The 16,977-nt window shown below is 45.6% G+C and overlaps 1 protein-coding gene and 1 non-coding gene across 3 annotated transcripts in view; both read right to left on the bottom strand.

The window, feature by feature from the left end:
- Positions 1-16,977, bottom strand: part of PACSIN1 (protein kinase C and casein kinase substrate in neurons 1) — a 91,044-nt gene that overhangs the window by 59,542 nt on the left and 14,525 nt on the right. The gene's annotated exons all lie outside the window — the stretch shown is intronic.
- Positions 12,543-12,649, bottom strand: LOC132538424 (U6 spliceosomal RNA). The gene has a single exon (XR_009549791.1). It is a non-coding gene; the product is annotated as a U6 spliceosomal RNA (small nuclear RNA).

Below are 16,977 nucleotides of genomic sequence, written 5' to 3'. Positions count from 1 at the left end.
CCACAGGAGAAAAGATGAGAAAGTATTTTGGAAACTGAAACAGGAAATGGAGTGAGTCACAGTGGCTGCTTCCTGGTGTCTTTACAAGACTCCACACAAGTTTGGCCTCAGAGACAGCAAGTCTTACCTGTTCCTGTCCCACAACATTTCAGAGCTAGAATCTCAAGCTAAAAGGAATCAGACAAATCAAGTCACATGATGATGGCACTGTTAAAATTTAATGCATCTGCCAGAGTTTGATTTTGAAGACCCTGAGACTCAAGTTAAGTCAGGTGGGTGTTAACCCATGGCTTCCCAAGACTCACATCTGACCTACCTACCATGGAACCCACCAAACTACATGTAAGGATCACTAAGATTTGGGCCATCAGGATGGCTAAATTGCAGACAGACAATTTCAAGTGCTGCCAATTTCAAGATGCTGAGCAAAGAGAAGTCAGATGCTGTTGGTGGGAGTAGTCACTTTGTAAAACAACTCAACAATATCTACTAAAGTTCAGCACATGTGGGAATGGAGACAGGGCTCACCAGGTAGGGTGCATGCCTTGCCACACATAGTCCAGCTTTGAACCCTGACATCGCATGAAAAAGCAACAATGTTAGAGAAAGGAAGCTCTGGTATTATAGTATTTATCTCTCCCCTGGCAAATTAGCTCCTTCTCTCTATCTGAATGAAAAACTTACTCTGAGAACAGTAAAATTGTACATGTCAAGGACCTAATAAATAATAATAATAAATAAAAATAAGCACATTTAAAAAAAATTTATTTATTTATTCCTTTTGTTGCCCTCATTTTTTTATTGTTGTAGTTATTATTGTTGTTAGGGATGTCATCGTTGTTGGATAGGACAGAGAGAAATGGAGAGAGGAGGGGAAGACAGAGGGGGAGAGAAAGATAGACACCTGCAGACTTGCTTCACCGCCTGTGAAGCGACTCTCCTGCAGGTGGGGAGCCGGGGGCTCGAACCAGGATCCTTATGCTGGTCCTTGCGCTTTGCGCCACCTGCGCTCAACCAGCTGCACTACCGCCTGACTCCCAAAAATCAGCACATTTTTACCATAAATCAATTCTTTGACTCTTGGATACTCTTGCACATTATCACCAAAAGACATATACACAAATATCAACAGCAGTGGTATTCACAGTAGCCCGTAACAACTGAGATGTCTAAAAGACTAAATGAGGAGGCCAGGAGGTGGTGCAGTGGATAAGGTGTTGAACTCTCAAGCACAAAATTCCAAGTTCAGTCTCCAGCATCAAATTTGTCAGAGTGGTGCTCTCACAGTTTCTCTCTCCCCCACTTTCATGAATTAATTCACTAAGATGTTTTTATTTTTAATTAATTAATTAATTTTGGATAGAGACAGAGAGAAATTGAGAAGGAAGAGGGAGAGACCTGCAGTATTGATTCACTGCTCATGAAGCTTCCTCCCTGCAGGTGAGGCCTGGGGACCTGAACCTGGGTCCTTGCAGACTATAACATCTGTGCTCTACTGAATAAGCCCGCTCCAAAATGTTTTTTCTAAAAGACTAAATGAGTGTTGTACAGTGCTATGTGTCAAGACACTCAGGATAAACGTGTTCCTTCCACAACTATGCAGGGTGGGGGTGGGGGGGTTACTAACTGCTAGCAATTCTGATCCTTCCCTCCACAGTTGCCTTACAGCACCCTGAACAGAAGCCCATACCCAATAACTGGCTGACATAGACCCAGAGGTCTTGTCTTATCTCAGGACAACTTTGAAGCACTATCCATCAGGGCCTCAGCACTTACTAAGAGAGGCTTGTGTTAAAACTATTCAGTTCAATCTCTCCCTCTCTGCTCAGTCCTGCTTTCCTCTTCAAGGTTACTCCTGAGAGCACTTCCCAGTGGTAGCAACAAGGAAGACTCCAGGCACTGGAGGAAAGGAAAGGCTAAGAGTGATTAGTCACTAATTTAAGGCTAAATGTGAAAGCCAAGGGCCTTTCCTCTCCTGCAGCTGGAAGGGAGAGGAAAACAGAGGCGCAGGCATGGGGCTTAGTTATAAATGGAGCAGAACAGTCAGAGCCCTGCACTCAGCTCTAAGGAGTCTGAGGCGACACCAAGGTCAAAGCCTGGGAAAGATGGAGGTTATAGGACTTGGGAGTAAGCCTTCAGAACCCAACACACCCCCAGCTTAATGACATATGGGGGAGGCTGGGGAGATAGCATATGATTATGCAAAAAACATTTCATGCCTGAAGCACCAAAAGTCCAAGGCACAATCCCCAGCACTATTATAAACCAGAGCTGAGCAGTACTCCGGTTAAAACATATATATATATATTGCATAATGAGGGGGCTGGATAGGTGGTGGTGCACCTGGTCGAGCACACATGTTACAATGTGTAAGGACCTGGGTTCAAGCCCCCAATCCCCACCTGCAGAGGGTAAAGTTTCACAAGTGGTGAAGCGGGCTTCAGGTGTCTCTTTCCCTCTCTATCTCCTCCTTCATCTCAATTTCTGGCTGTCTCTATGCAATAAATAAATAAAGATAATTTTTTTAAATTTAATTAATTAATTTATTTATTCCCTTTTGTTGTTCTTATCTTATTGTTGTAGTTATTATTGTTGTTGTCATGATCTGATAGGACAGAGAGAAATGGAGAGAGGAGGGGAAGACAGAGAGGGGGAGAGAAAGACACACCTGTAGACCTGCTTCACTGCCTGTGAAGTGACACCCCTGCAGGTATGGGGGGAGAAATAGACACTTGCAGACCTGCTTCACCACTTGTGAAGCGACCCCCCTGCAGGTGGGAGCTGGGAGCTCGAACCAGGATCCTTACGCCGGTCCTTGCGCTTTGTGCCATGTGCACTTAATCCACTGCGCTACCGCCCAACTCCCCCAAAAAATTTAATTATAAAAGAAGACATAGGTGGAGGGTAGATAGCATAATGTTTATGCAAAGAAACTCTCATGCCTGAAGCTACAAAGTCCCAGGTTCAATCCCCCGCACCACCATAAACTACAGCTAAGTAGTGCTCTAGTGAAAGAAAAAAAAAAGTCACCCTCTACCCCGACACCTCCTGGCCACTAACTAGAGCAAGTCACCCCTCAGTCCTGGAGCCATCAGAAGGCAAAGGAGCACATAAGATGGCATGGAGGGGCTGAGTAAGGAGGTAGGGTGGGAAAGAGAGTTGAGTAAAAGAGGAGCTGGAGGTGGCCAAGTGGTGACCAGCATAAGGATCCCAGTTCGAGCCCCAGGGCTCCCACCTGCAGGGGGGGGTCGCTTCACAAGTGGTGAAGCAGGTCTGCAGGTGTCTATCTTTCCCCCCTATACCTTCACCTCTCCTCTCAATTTCTCTCTGTCCTATCCAATTAAAAAAAAAAAAAGGAAAAAAAGGGATGGGATAGATAGCATAATGGTTATGCAAAGAGACTCTCACTCCTGAGGCTCCAAATTCCCAGGTTTAATCTCCTGCACCACTATAAGCCAGAACTGAGCAGTGCTCTGGTGGATAAAAAAAAAAATTAATTTTTTTAAAAAGGGAGAGAAAGAGGTGGGGGAGAGACACCTGCAGCATTGCTTAACCATTCATAAAGCTTTCCCCCTGCAGGTGGGGAATGGGAACCAGGGACCAGGGACTGGAACATTGTGCATTGTAACATGTGCACTCAACCAGGTGCACCACCGCCTGCTCCTGATATAGCTCTCTTTTCTGTGTCTCTCTTTATCTCCGCCTCCTCCTTCTTCTCTCTCTCTCTCTCTCTCCACCATAAATTAAAAGGGGTAAATTGGGTGCTGAAAGTTGTTTAGCATCATACAGGTCTGAGGTTCTGCATTTATTCTCCAGCACTGGGAAAAAAAAAAAACTGAGGGCCAGGTGGTGGCATACCCAGTAGAGCCTGCATGTTACAGTGAGCAAAGATTTGGGTTCAGGTCCCCAGTCCCCATCTACAGGGGGGAAGCTTCATGAGTGATAAAGCAATGTTACAGGTATCTCTTTTTCTTCCCCTCTCCCATCTCCTTACCTCTCAATTTTTCTCATCTCTAGTCAAAATGAATAAACAAAAAATATATATTGTTTGTTATTATTATTATTATTATTGCCACCAGGGTTATTGCTGGGGCTCGGTGCTTACACCAGGAATCTACTGCTCCTGGAAGCTATTTTTTTCCATTTTTATTGCTCTTGTTGTTTATTGTTTTTATTATTATTGTTGTTGCTGTTGTTGGATAAGACAGAGAGAAGTCGAGAGAGGACAGAAAGACGGGGAGAGAAAGACACCTGAAGACCTGCTTCACTGCTTGTAAAGCGACCCCCCTGCAGGTGGGGAGTTGGGGGCTCAAACCGGGATCCATACACCAGCCCTTGGGTTTTGTACCATGTGCGCTTAACCCACTGTGCTACTGCCCAGCCCCCCAAAATATATACTTTTTAAGCTGAACAAGAGAGTTAATTTTCTAGAACAAGAATTTGTTCGAGCAAGGGCATAGTGTTAGCACACTGTTGGGAGAAGATGGGCAGCAAAAATGGAAACCTTGGGCTACCAGGCCAGTAAGCCGCCAGCTGTCTGTGTCCACAGGGTTGGTACCCCCTTTGCCAAGGCCATGAGGAAAACACTGGGGGTTAGCAAAATAGCTCACTTGGATAGTGCCATGCTTTGCCATATGCACAACCCAGGTTCAAGTCTGGCCACCACCAGAGGAAGGGGAGGAGTATCAGTGCTAAGGTTTCTTCCTCTCCCTGCCTCTCTGTCTCACTCTTACCACCTGAAAAAGTCAGCCTGGAATGTTGAAGCCCTGAGGATGCTGCCCCCACCAAAACAAAACCACAACAAAACCAAAAAAAAAAGAGGAAGACGCTGGTGAGGGCACCAGCATCTGCCAAGCTCAAGGGTGAGTTTCCCTTTCAGACCTGACAGCAGGGGCTGCTGGAGCAGAATTGGACACCCTGACTGCAATGGAGAGAACAGAATCCCAAATTAAGAGGCCAGGTGGCAGCACTTAATCAGAGCAAGGTGGGCCCAAGGTCAGAATGGCAGCTGGAAGGGGCTGACTTCTAGTGATAAGTGGTTAATGGGGGAAGAAGCGATAGCTCAGAGCTGTGCCATGTATGTGACCTAGGTTCAAGCCCCAGCACACATGGAAGGTGCCATAGAATCAAGGTAAGTTCTGGACCTATGGTCTCTCGCTCTCCCTCTAAATGGAAAAGTGGCCCAGGGCTGGCAAAATGGATCCCTTGGATAGTGCTCAGCTTTGCTGTGGGCTCAACCCAGGTTCAAGCCTAGCCCATCAATGAAGGAAGCTTTGGTGTTTGGTCTCCTCTTCCCTCTTCTCTTCTCTTCTCTTCTCTTCTCTTCTCTTCTCTTCTCTTCTCTTCTCTTCTCTTCTCTTCTCTTCTCTTCTCTTCTCTTCTCTCTTCTCTCTCTCTTCCTTCCTTCCCTTCCATTCCCTTCTCTCTCTCTCTGATTATCTGTCTCTATCTTTAAAAAATCATCAACTCTGGGGTTTACAGTCAACAATTTATGCCCCTTTCCCATATTTGGGAGCTACTCTCTTCCCTGATCCAGCTTTCTGGTCCTTTTTTTAGCCATGACATCATCTCCCCAGACAACAACTTGGATCCACCTGCACATCAGATTTCAGGCTCAGGGGGGGAAAAGAAAACCTAGTATAGTCATGGGCCCTTTGGAATATAACTAAAATAGGTCTACTAGCTATCTAAAAGCAGAGGACCCACCCCCCAACTCAGCATCTGAACTATCCCAGCCTTTAGGTTCATGATTTGTCAACAATTTGTTTGGCTTTATATGTTAACTCTTTTTTCAGCCACCAGTTTCCAGATGCTAACATGATGCCAACTGGACTTTCCTGGGTAGATGACTCCACCAAGTGTCCTGGAGCCCCACTTCCCCAGAGTCCTGCCCCACTAGGGAAAGAGAGAGACAGGCTGGGAGTATGGATCGACCTGTCAATACCCATGTTCAGCGGGGAAGCAATTGCAGAAGCCAGACCTTCCACTTTCTGCACCCCATAATGACCCTGGGTCCATACTCCCAGAGGGATAAAGAATAGGAAAGCTATTGGGGTGGGGATGGGATATAGTTCTGGTGGTGGGAATTGTGTGAAGTTGTACCCCTCATGGAGGGCTGAGGAGACAACATTGTGATTATGTGAAAGACTTTTGTGCCTGAGGCTCAAAGGTCCCAGTTCAAATCCCCAGCACCCCATAAGCCAGAGTTGAGTAGTGCTCTGGTGTCTCTCTTTCTCTCTCATTGAAATTGAAAATTTTTAATATATATTTCAGGGTGCAGGAGAAAGCTTAATAGTTATGCAAAAGATTCTCATGTTTGAGGTTTCAAAGCCCCAGGTTCAATCCCCCACACCACCATATGCCAGAGCTGAGCAGTGCTCTGGCAAAATAATAATAATAATAATAATAATAATAATAAATTTAAGTATATATTTTAAAAACAAACAATGATATGGTTCATGGAACCTGGTGGCAAGCCATATGGGCAGCTAGGCCATACATTGCTAGTCCATACAATCATGGGAGGTAGGGGATATGAAAGCAATCTGGCTGCAACATCTGTAATCCCACTGATTGCTAGGGCTGACATGGCTGATCTGGCTGGCTAGGCAGGTGTCCCCTTCCTCCCTCACAGCTTCATGTGTGTCCTTCCCAAAAGCTGCACTTGGTTGAAGAGGACGATGACCTTCCCTAATAGAGAAGGACTGGTCTTTTGTCGAAGGTATAAAAGTAGCTCTGCTCCCTTGGGCTAGGGTGACACTCTAATAAGTCCTGACCCTTTGTCAGTTTTCCAGACCTGAGTGGATTTCAGAGTCAAGCGATTAAAGGAGAGAGCAGGTGTCCATCACCAAGGACCCTGTGACCCCAAAACAAATGTATGTGCCACTGCCATGTGCACAAACAGGCTCGAGCCAGGCCCCCTTAAAGCTTCAGTGCTGGGGAGTCGGGCTGTAGTGCAGCGGGCTAAGCGCAGGTGGCGCAAAGCACAAGGACCGGCATAATGATCCCGGTTCGAACCCCGGCTCCCCACCTGCAGGGGAGTCGCTTCACAGGCGGTGAAGCAGGTCTGCAGGTGTCTATCTTTCTCTCCTCCTCTCTGTCTTCCCCTCCCTCTCTCCATTTCTCTCTGTCCTATCCAACAACGACAACAACAATAATAACTACAACAATAAAACAACAAGGGCAATAAAAGAGAATAAATAAATAAAATAAATATATATTTAAAAAAAGCTTCAGTGCTGTGGTCTCTTTGTCTGCCTCTCCACATCTCCATAAATAAATAAATAAATAAATAAATAAATAACAAAAAGATGTCACTGCACCAAAGTAAAAGACTGGGGTGAAGGGGGAAGGTCCAGGTCCTGGGACATGATGGCTGAGGAGGACCTACTGGGGGTTGAATTGCTATGTGGAAAACTGGGAAATGTTACACATGTAAAAACTATTGTATTTTACTGTCAACTGTTAACCATTAATACCCCAATATAAAAAAAAAATTTTAAAAAGGAATTAAAATTTTAAAAAATTTTAACAACAACAAATGTATGTGCTGATCATTCTGCCACAGCTATTCACAGGGCACTGTCAGGATCTAGGGATAACTGGATTTCAGACCATGTTCAGCTCAAAGGGATTCTGAAGGATCTGCAATGAGTCAGCCTGTCTGGCCTGGGCAGTCAGTCACTATCCCTACCTGGGTCCTAGAGTCTCTCCTACACCCCGCTGGGAGGCTGCAGTGCTTGTGTTCCCACTGGGCTCAGGGGGTCCTGACACCCATAATTGGGCATGAACCACCTGGAGGAACACCCTGGCAACCCACCAGCCCCAGCTCAAAGTCCAGCCCGATCCCTTGCTAGCAAGTCACTGTGGACCCACATGTCATCCATAAAGTGGGAGTGACACGGGATTCAAATAGCTGCTGTGAGAACCCCACCAAGACCAGCATTTTGCGACACCTGGCTCCTGCCCCTCCATCCTTCTCAGCTGACAGCTGTGCTGCCCTGTGAAAATGGGAGCAGTCTAGAGACCTCACCTGGTTCTGCCCCCTCCCACTGCGCCCGCCCCCTTGCCTCACTCCAACAGATCCACCTGTCGTGCACAGTCCAGCCTCCCTAAAGAGTCATCTTGGGTGGGAGATGGCTCAACTAGTAGAGTGGGATTTGCTACACCTGAAGCTCCCAGTTCTATTCAAGTGTTCTCTCTCACCCCTCCCCTCTCTCATAATAAATAAAATCAGTCTTTTTTTTTTTTTTTAAGAGTCTTTTGGAGGGGCCAGGCAGTGGTGCACCTGGTTAAGCACAAACATTTCAGTGCACAAGGACCCAGGTTCAAGCCCCTGGTCTCCACCTGCAGAGGGAAAGCTTCATAAGTGGTGAAGCAGGGCTGCAAGTGTCTCTCTGTCCCTTTCTCTCTCTGTCTTCCCCCTCTCAATTTCTCTGTCTTAATAATAAATAAATATATTTTCCAAAAAAGTATTTTTGGGACTGGTTGGTGGTACATCCTGTTAAGTATGCACATTACTAGCATGCACTAGAACCTGGGTTCGAGCCCTCTGCTCCCCACCTGTAGGTGGGACACTTCACAAGTGGTGGAGCAAGTCTGTCTCTGTCTCTGTCCCTCTCATTTTATTTAATTTAATTTTTTTTTTTAACCAGAGCACAGCTAGCTCCGGCTTATAGTAGTGTGGGAGACTGAACCTGGGACTTTGGAACCTCAGGCATGAGTCTCTTGTATAACCATTATGCTGTCTACCCCCTCTATCTCTATCTCCACCTCCATTCTCACTTTCTCTCTGTCCTATCCAATAAAATAGAAAGAAAAAAATGGTCATCAGGAGTGGTGAATTTATAGTACTGGCACTGAGCCCCTGCAATGACCCTGGTGAAAAAAAAACGTGGGGAGGGGAGGAAGAAAAGAGTCTTTTCTGGACAGAGGAGAGGAGATAGCATAATGTTTATGCAAAGAAATTCTAATGCCCGAGGCTCCAAGGTCCCAGATTCAGTCTCCTGTACCATCATAACCTAGAGCTGAGTACTCTGGCAAAAATAAAAAAAATTAAAATAAAGCTTTAATTAATTTTTGTTTCTTTAAAAGAGAAAGTCTTACCTATCAAGGGAGAAACTGTTCTCACTAAAAAGGAAAAAAAGGAGCCCTCGGGGAGTCGGGCAGTAGCACAGAGGGTTAAGCACATGTGGCGTGAAACACAAGGACAGGCTCAAGGATCCCAGTTTGAGCCCCTGGCTCCCCACCTGCAGAGGAGTCTCTTCACAAGTGGTGAAGCAGGTCTGCAGGTGTCTATCTTTCTCTCCTCCTCTCTGTCTTCCCCTCCTCTCTCCATTTCTCTCTGTTCTATCCAACAACAACGACATCAGTAACAACAAAAATAATAACTACAGCAACAATAAAAAACAAGGGCAACAAAAGGGAAAATAAATAAATATGAAAAATAAATAAATAAATAAATAAATAAATAAATAAATAAATAAGGGGGAAAAAGGAGCCCCCACCCCCAGGTTGTACACTGTCCTCTGAGTCTGATCCATGGGCTGGGAGGACACTCAGAGAAGGTGCTCATGGTCTCAGACTCCATTCTTTCCCCAACACCAAGCCACCACTGACACCTAGGCTGCCAAAGCCCACGATGGCAGGCTAACCTTCCCCGAGGAAGACTGAGAGGCTGGTGAGTGTGTTTACTTACAAAGCCAGAGAATGGAGCCAGGGCTCCCAGTTGGAAGGCAGCCTTAGGTGTGACAAACTTGACTTCTAGGCTTCTCTGCCACCACACCCACACCATTGTCACTCCTAGATCTCCCCTAGGCTATGTTATAGTTGTGACAGAGGCCTCTTCCCTCCACTCCACCGTGATCATGTCCTTACACCCAGGCTCTGAGTGCTCCACTTTGAGGGCCAGCAGACTAGCTTACCTGGACAGGACACCTGCTTCATCATGCACACACATGCATCTTGGGTTTAAGCCTACCCCCACTGTGCTGGAAGAAGCTTCAGTTCTGTGATGTTTTTCCCTCTCTCCCTCTGTCTCTACCTGAAAAAGTAGGCCCAAAGCAGGGGAGCCCTAGCAATAATGAATAAATTAATGTCCTATTCTAGTATTTATAGTTTGAACTCTGACACAGAACTCTAGCCACATAAATCCAATCCAACCACCTGCTTACTGCCCCACTGAGCTGTCAAGCAGGTTGACACACCCCAAAGGGAACTCTTGGTTGCCTCTGAACCTGCTCCAACTCTGGGTTCCTCCTTCTCAGAAAATGTCACCATCCACCCAAATGCTCAAAGACATAAATACCTCTCTGTCCCTTGTCTCATATCCCATTGGCTCTCCCTTCAAAACATGTCCACAGCCCCTCCACACAGACAGTGAGTCAGCACCACCATCATCTCTAAAAGTCTGGAGGAATGAAGTCTCCTATCCACCCTGGGCCCCTGCTGTCTATCGGCAGTCATCTTTTAACTGCCCAAATTTGGACACACCTTTGCCAAAATCCTCAGGGGATTCATCCTAATGAGAGTCATCAACCCCTCTCCCAGCCCTCCCCTCTCCCAGGCACTGTGTCCTTTCTGTCAGTCCTCATAAGCATCAGGCTCCCTCCTGCCTCCCAGGCTCTGCATGTGCTACACAGTGCTGGAATGTTTTCCCCAAGATACATACCCACAGGGTCTAATCAGTGTCCCTGACCCCAATCATGCCTAAAACTAACCAACCTTTCTCTGCCATTCCTGAGCCTCTTACCCAGTTTGTTTTTCATTTACAACACACACACCACCACCACCACCACCACCACCACCACTACCACCACCACGTGCCAAAAGGCTGTTGTTTATTTACTTATTTATTTGACAGAGATAGAGAGAAATTGAGAGGGGAGGGGGGATAAAGAGATACCCGCAGCTGTACTTCACCACTCAAAAAGCTTTCCCCTGCAAGTGGGGACCAGGGGCTTGAACCCTGGTTCTTGGACACTATAGTGGGTGTGCTTAACCAGATACACGACCACCTGGCCCCAAGAGACTGTTTTATTTTATTTTATTTTATTTATTATTTATATTAGATAAAGACAAAAAGAAATTGAGAAGGGAGGGGGCGATAGTGAGGGAAAGAGATAGAGAGACACCTACAGCTTGACTTCACCACTTGTGAAGCTTTCCTCCTACAGGTAGGGACCAGGGGCTTGAACCCAGGTCCTTGCGCACTGTTATGTGTGCACTTAGCCAAGTGCGCCACCACCTGCCCCCCCACCAGACTATTTTTTAAAGCAGTTTTAAATTCATAGCAAAATTAAGTAGAAAATAGAGCTCCAAATAGGCTCCCTGCTCCCTAGCCTCTTCTACCACATTTCTTTCACATTAGTATGGTACATTTGCTAAAATCAATGAACCAACACTGACACATCATTATCAAGCAAAGTCCAGGGATTACATTGGATTTCACTCCTAGTGTTGCACATTCTATGGATTTTGATAAATATATTATGACAGGTTTCCACCACTACAATACCACAATGAATAATTTCATTGCCCTAAAAATAACTTGTGCATGGTATAGGAGGTGGTACAGTGGATGAAACATTGTATTCTCAACCATGAGGTCCTGAGTTCAATCCCCAGCAGCACATGTGCCAGAGTGATGTCTGATTCTTTCTTTCTCTCCTCCTACCTTCTCATGAATGAGTAAATAAAATCTTTTTAAAAAATAATAATAACTTGTGATCCAAGAGGTGGTGCAGTGATAACGCTTTGGATTCTCAAGCATGAGATCCTGAGTTCGTTCCCTGGCAGTACATGTGCCAGAGTGATGTCTGGTTCTTTCTCCTCCTATCTTTCTCATAAATAAAATCTATAATAATAATAATAATAACAATAACAATAGCTTGTGCTCTACCTACTCACTCTCCTTTCCCTCCTCAGTCCTCCCTAACAACCATTATCTTTTTATTACCTCTGTAGTTTTGTATTTTCCAAAAACAGTTGGAATATAGTGTCATATAGTTGTAGTCAAACAGCTTGTAGCATTTTCAGACTGGTTTCTATCACTCACTGATGCCTCTTGAAATTCCCCTCATGTCTCTAGTGGCTTCATAGTTCACTTTTGATATTGAATGATATTCTCCCATCTACAGCACAGTTTACTTATACATCTGAAGAATGTCTTGGTTGCATCTAAATTTTGACAATTTAATTTCTTGGTATTCACAATACACAATAGGTTAAAGGCATTAATGGGACTAGGGTGATAGCAAAACTGCTTATGCAACAGACTTCCTTTTAAAAATATATATATTTAGGAGCTGGGTGATGGCAGACCCAGTTGAGCACACATTACCATGCACAATATCTGGGTTTCAAGTCCTTGGTTACCACCCACCCATGAGGGAAGCTTCAAGAGTGGTGAAGCAGTGCTGTAGGTATCTCTTACTCTCTTTTAATATGGAACACTTCATGATTTTTTAAAAATTTCTTTATTGGTGAATTAATGGTTTACAGTCAACAGTAAAATACAATAGTTTGTACATGCGCAACATTTCCACATAACAATACGCTTCATGAATTTGTGTGTCATCCTTGCACAGGGGCCATGTTAATCTTCTCTGTATTGTTCCAATTTCAGTATATGTGCTGCCAAAGCAAGCACTCTCTCTCTCTTCCTTCTACCTCCCCCTTCTGTCTTGGTTTCTCTTTGTCGCTATCCAATAAATAAATAGATATTTTTAAAATAACTATTTATTTAGGAGCAGTGGATTCGTGGTGCAGGCACCGAGCCCCAGCAATAACCCTGGAGGCAAAAAAAAAAAAAACAATAATAATAAAAAAAAAATTGAAAGCTTAGAAGAGATCTCTACACTCCATCTCTGCCTCTGTCTCTCTATATTTATCTTTTTTAAAAAAATTACTCATGGTCCACCTTTAGAGGTTGCTAGAACTCACTTCTCTAAAAACTTATAGATAAAAGGGGAAATTTGGAGCCTTTATTCCTACTGTAGGTCTCATATTTTAGAATAATAAAGTAGGTGGAGAGTTGCTTTTTTTATAGAAGTCTTGCTAATGCAAACAAAATGGTTAATTTAGCAAAAACAACATCTGGTGAGGAGAAGAAATGTGATGAAATAGGACATTGATTCACAGTAAAGATGGGATAGACATAGCTCTCAACACTATACTCCAGCCATCCCACCAGGCTTTGGGCAGAGAAACTAACCATTTCACTAGCCACACCAAGAGGGAGATGGCTTATTTGCATATGCTTTGACTTCCTTCACATAAGTACACAAGTATTCCCCAGAATTCTGTCAAGGATTTGTTACAAGTTCCTTTTCTGCCCCAGTGGGAGCCCTGACCTTCAATCTTCAATACCCAGTTCATCTCAACAATGGTTCAGAGGGGCCTAAAGGAAACAGGTGAATCAGGAATCTGGAGCTACTGAAGGCTAGGATGCCCACCCTACTTTGTCATCTTTTTCTTCTTCTTCCTCCCCCCCCCTTTTTATTATCTTTATTTATTGGATAGAGACAACCAAAAGTCAAGTGAGAAGAGGAAGATAGAGAGAGGGAGAGAGACAGAGAGACACCTGCAGCTCTGTTTCACCACTTGCAAAGCTTTCCCCCTGCAAGTGGGGACCGGAGGCTGGAACCTGAGTCCTTGAGCATTGCAACAAGTGTGTTCAACCAGGCGCACTACCTTCTTCTTCTTTTAACAGGGCATTGTACATCTCTGGTCTGTAGTGGTACTGAAGATTGAACCTGGGACTTGAGAACCTCAGGCATGAAGGTCTTTTGCAAAACCATTATGCTATCTCTCCCCCACCCATTGTTTGTTTGTTTTGTAATCTCCAGGGCTTCACTGCTTTGGGCTAACTTTTTCAGATACAGACTGAGAGGCAGTGTGAAACAGACCACAGCATGGAAGCTTCCTCCAATATGGGGGGCGGGGAGGCAGACTCAAATCTGGATTGTGCACTTGGTAGTATACTACCAAGTGAGCTATTTTGCCAGCCCACCAAAACAACCCAAGATACCCTTTTGCCCTTAAGCCCCCAGAAAACAAATACGCTTGGTGTCTCCCTGGCAGTCTTCAAAAAAAAAAAATTTTTTTTTCCTGTCTCCAGGGTTATTGCTGAGCTTGGTGCCTGCACAAGTAATCCACTGCTCCTGGCGGCCATCTTTTCCATTGTTGTTGTTGTTGGATAGGACAGAGAGAAATTGAGATAGATGGGGAAGACAAAGAGGACAGAGAGAGATAAACATCTACAGACCTGCTTCACTGCTTGTGAAGTGACCCCCCTGCAGGTGGGGAGCTGGGGGCTAAAACCAGAGTCTTTGCATTTTGTACTATGTTCGCTTAACCCAGTGCACTACTGCCCCCCCCCCCCCCCCCCCCCCGCTTTTGTCATCACTGGAACCAAGCCGCTCTGGGGTGAGTTTTTCAGGTAGAAACAGAAACAAAGAGGGAAAAAAAGTCACCACAGCACCAAAGCTTCCTCCAGTACTATGGGAGTCAGGCTCAAACCTGAGTTTAGTACATGGCAAAGCCATATACTATCCAAGTGAGCTATTTCACCAGTCCTTCTTCCTGACTGTCTTTTCTTGGTCCTGTGTAGGGAAGTGGGTGGAGGGAGAAAACCTGCTGTGATTTGGCGCCCTGCCTGGCCCTGTCCAAGACCAAGTCAACTGTGCAGCTTCCCAGGCCACCTGGTGTGAGGGGGCAGGGCCAACAATGCCCAGGCCCCACTGGGGCTAGTAGGAGGGTCCATCTATCAGCCAGGACCAGTGAGAAGTTGGGCAGAGGCGTGGATCCTCCTATCAGAGGCACCCCAACTGGGGCAGGGCCAAGTAGGGCAGGTGAGATGGCGGCCAGTCATCCAACACTTGGGGAGCAGGTGGCCCTGGTAGCCTGGTGTCCGATGGAGCTGCTGATAAAAGTGACACTGGATCCCCTGCTTGGGGAGGGGTAAGAGGAAGGAAAGCAATGGGGAGAACCAGGTTCAGAATGAATTTGAATCCCAGTGCTATCACATACTCACCGAGGGAGGGTCGTTGGCTTGGACTCCTCTGCAGCGTCAGCTTACCTATCTGGAAATGGGGTGCCATAGATGTGAAGTGGTCCAATCAGCTCAAGCAACCTTATACAGTGCCTATCACACACCCAGTGTTGTCGTGGAAACCAAGGGAGCTCCAAGCTCAGCAGGGACAATCAGGGCAGTGGACAGCTCAGTGCTAGAGCAGACTAGAAGTGTTAGTGGACTAGGGTGAAGAGGGTTGCCCTCATCAACAGATGGTCAGCATCCAGTTTAGGATGGGCACACAGCAGTCAATACCTATTTGCTGAATGAACACAGAGGGCTTGGACCAGCAGCCACCAAGACAATCTGTCAACTAATTAGAGGATCCCAAGTCAGAAACTAAGCTCAGGGGCCAGGCAGTGGTACACCCAGTTGAGTACACACAGTACCATGCTTCAAGCCCTGAAGAAAGGAAGTTTCATAATCAATGAATCAGTGAAGCAAGTGCCTCTCTTTCTCTCTCCCTATATCCCCCTGATTTCAATTTCTATCCATCCTATCAAATAATTTCTTTTTAATTGTTTTAAGAAAAAAATGACTGCAGAGTATGGTGAATTCATCATGCAGGCATGGGTCTCCAGTGATAATCCTGATAGGAATAATAATAACAATGAGGAGAAGGAGGAAGAGGAGGAAGAAACTAAACTCAGCTGCCAGATATGTCTCTTTACAGGTTGTACAACTCTAGGTAAGAGACCTGCCACCCCTGAAATAGTGAACGTCCTTGGCTACCAAGTGGGATAATGGTAAATAACAAATCCTTGCTGGATGGCCCAGGAGGTGATGCAGTGGATAAAGCTCCAGGCTCTCAAGCATGAGGTCCTGAGTTCACCCCACCCCAGCCCCCCACCCCTACACACACATTATATGTGCCAGAGTGATGCTCTGGTTTCTTGCCCTCCCACTGCCTCACTAGCAGAGGCTAGCAGGTAAAGCTGTCTACCTCTGACTAGCCTGTAGTCAATGACTATGTGATAAAAGGAGGTACAGAGGCCTGGCTGTTTGCCCCAGGGAAGGACAACCCCACAGGCTTGTAGTTCCCACACAAAGTGCCCTATGGGGCCAGGTCAGCACTAGACTCTAGCTGAAGGTTTCCCTTTCTCACTCTTTCACCCTCACAGAGCCCTCACTGCCTTCTCTGGGAGATTGCCTGCAATATATTATTTCTTGGGAATTTGTCCTAAGACAGGCAGGACTTTGTGAACTATGAAGTGCCATGCACAAGTATGGAGTTGTCCCATTGTTCAGGAAGCACTAAAGGAGAGAGCAGCCAGTGAGGAGGTCTGCTCTGTGGGCAGAGAGGTGTGGTCCTGCCTTCATGGAACCCAGGCAAGCAGAAGAGATAGACAAGAACCAACCACACTGTAATATGAAGATGGGAATGTGCCACTTAGGTGGAATCTGTGGGTGGAGACTATGAGGTGAGGTGGTCTGGGAAAGTGATATGAGCAGAGATGTGAACATCATGCCTAGGGCCAGGAGCATGGCACAACAGTGCAAAGGTCCGGAGGCAGGAGGATAGTATAAACACACAAGAAACAGCCAGGATCCCAGTGAAGATAGAAGGATATGAGATGAGGTCAGAGGTCAGAAGTACTGGGCTGTCAGATCACACAAAGCCTTGTAGGCTATTGTAGGGTTTTTCCATTTCTTTCTTTACTCCTTTCTTTCTTTCTTTCTTTCTTTCTTTCTTTTTCAGCAGAGACATAGGAAGCAGAGGCAGAGTAAAAAAGTGACAGAGGCATCTGTCTCAAAAATAAATAAATAAATAAATAAAAATAAATAATATATATATATTTTAAATGTGGTCCAGTAGGTGGCACAGTGGTAAAGCTTTGGACTCTCAAGGTCCCGAGTTCAATCCCTGGCAGCACATGTGCCAGAGTGATGTCTGGTTCTTTCTC

The sequence above is a fragment of the Erinaceus europaeus genome, chromosome 4 (genome assembly GCF_950295315.1).
Source record: "Erinaceus europaeus chromosome 4, mEriEur2.1, whole genome shotgun sequence".
NCBI classification, from domain to species: domain Eukaryota; kingdom Metazoa; phylum Chordata; class Mammalia; order Eulipotyphla; family Erinaceidae; genus Erinaceus; species Erinaceus europaeus.
This window is presented reverse-complemented; position numbering and strand designations above follow the sequence as displayed.